This window comes from Octopus bimaculoides, chromosome 19 (assembly GCF_001194135.2).
Source record: "Octopus bimaculoides isolate UCB-OBI-ISO-001 chromosome 19, ASM119413v2, whole genome shotgun sequence".
Classification (NCBI taxonomy): Eukaryota; Metazoa; Mollusca; class Cephalopoda; order Octopoda; family Octopodidae; genus Octopus; species Octopus bimaculoides.
This window is the reverse complement of record NC_068999.1, coordinates 4,932,276-4,934,716: the sequence shown is the minus strand read 5'-3', so window position 1 is coordinate 4,934,716 and position 2,441 is coordinate 4,932,276. Positions and strand designations below refer to the sequence as shown.

Sequence of the window (2,441 nt, the reverse complement as noted above, 5' to 3'; positions counted from 1 at the left end):
ATATATATATATATATATATATATATATATATATACACAGTTCAATTTACAGAAAACAAAAAACAAAGACAGGTGAGGGAACAAAAAGCAGGTGTATTATTAGTTTAATGCTCAGGAAGAATGGAAAAGTATTTGATGTTTTGAGCCTATGCTCTTTGACAGAAAAGATTGAGAGGAAAAAAAAAAAGAGAGGCATTAGAGTGGCTGTGTGGTAAGTAGCTTGCTTACGAACCACATGGTTCCGGTTCAGTCCCACTATGTGGCACCTTGGGCAAGTGTCTTCTACTGTAGCCTCGGGCCAACCAAAGCCTTGTGAGTGGATTCGGTTGACGGAAACTGAGAGAAGCCTGATCCAGTTGTGACCATTCCATTTATCCAGCTAATCTATATCTAGGACTGTACTCTCTGATATATATATCCTTTGTGTCTTAAGATGGTTGTGTGTGATTAGAGACAGACTTGGCTGATATTTCTAGCAAATCAAGAGACCACATGGAGAGTACTTCTTAACTCTTTCATAAGGAGTGTTTGACTAGTTTATGGTGCTGACATCGACAACACCAACACCTTTGGTTAAGGAGGCTGGTTTCAGCCATTCCTTTTCAGACTATCCATCACTGCTAAACACACACACACACGTTACACAAGTCATTGACTGTAGATGAGTCAAACTTTGTCACATTTCAAGTCATTGAGTACATAAATGATGATGGTGATGTCAGCGAGAAAGAGACAGACAGACAGACAATCAGAGTGGGGGGGGGGAGAGGGTGTGTGTGTGTGTGTGTGTGTGTGTGTGTGTGTGTGTGTGTATGATTGCATGTATATGTGTACATGAGGTGACCAGCGCCTAGAAAGAATCTGCCTCTTGTGAAGTTCTATGTCATTTTCCATTCACCACATTAAAGTTTATTTTAACAGACCCTCCATGTTTACATGGGAATAAATAGGATGAACAAATATGTATGTTTGGCAGTGGTGGTGTTAGTAGTAGTAGTAGTGGTAGTAGTAGTAGTAGTAGTAGTACATAGATTAGTAGCGGCAGTTATGGGGTTTACAATTGTTGTAGTTGTAGTTTATAGAACAGTGGTAGTGATGGTAGTAGTACAAAAAACAAGGCCTAAAAGTTTTGGGGGAAGGGGCCAGTCAATTACATCGACCCCCAGTGCATGACTGGTATTTATTTTATTGACCTCCGAAAGGAGGAGAGACAAAATCAACCTCAGTGAAATTTGAACTCAGGCCACAAAGATGGACGAAATACTGCTGTGCATCTCACCTGACGCACTAACGACTCTGCGGGCCTGTCACCTTACAGGTAGGATGTGCTTTTAAGTTAATCTGCTAAAATCTACTTGATCCCTGGTGGCTTGCTTGAGAAGACACGTCAAGCCAAGTGAAATCATAGTTGTGGTCAGTGCTGGTACCCTTTACATGTTTTGGCATGGTTTTTACAGTTGGATGCCCTTCCAAATGCCAACCACTTTACAGTGTGGACTGGATGCTTTTAAGTGGCACCTGCACTGGCAGGGTCACCAAGTACCTTGCAAGACAAAAACAAAAAGAAAAAAGCGTTCAAGAAGGGAGGGGGGGCATTGGAGGAAGTGATCTTGTGTTGGATGATGAAAGGTTATAGTGAGACAAAGAGACCGAAACAGGTGTCTTGCTGTGGAGGAAGTACGAGGTTACCAGGTCAGAGAAAGAGAGAGAAAGATCTAGGATGAAGATAGAAACAGGTGTGCTGCCACACCGGAAATACATGGTTACCCAAGCTAAGGGAAGTGCAGGAGAAAGAGAGAGCGAGAGAGAGTGGGAAACAGCAGGATAGAGATGGTGGCCAAATGCCGGGCATACTCACAAAGGACGATCAGAATATAAATGGGATGGTTGAGTAAAGGAAGAGAGAGATATATATATAGATGACATATACACACATATATATAAAAGCATAACTCTAAAAGTCTCCTCCTCTCCAACAGATTTAACTCCTTACCTCTGGGAGGTAGAGATCTGTTATGGTCATTGGTCATTTAGTCATCAAAGAATAAACGGTCACTAACAGCGGAATATTTATTCTTTGATGACCAAATGACCAATGACTGTAACAGATTCCTCCCTCCCAGAGGTGAAGACTTGAACTTGTCTTCGGACTAGAGTCTGATGAGTTGTCCGCGAAGCTACAGCCTTCATGGATGCGAAACGATTGGTCACTCTTTGACCAGACATTAACTTTATTACTTTAATGTGTGTGTGTGTATGTAATCTTCGTGTCGAATCACTGAAGAATTTAGAAAGGTTTCCAAAACACCTACACGTGCAAGTGATACATAAGAACATTTGTTCATATATATGTGATTGTCTCATCGATTCTTTCCCTATCTGAAGAGATAGTCTTTTTTTTTTATTGTACATCGTGCCCCTTTATATATATATATATATAT

At 40.9% G+C, this 2,441-nt stretch overlaps 1 protein-coding gene across 3 annotated transcripts in view; it reads right to left on the bottom strand.

Moving 5' to 3' along the window:
* LOC106869432 (CAP-Gly domain-containing linker protein 3) overlaps positions 1-2,441 on the bottom strand; it is a 97,359-nt gene that overhangs the window by 87,213 nt on the left and 7,705 nt on the right. The window lies entirely within an intron of this gene.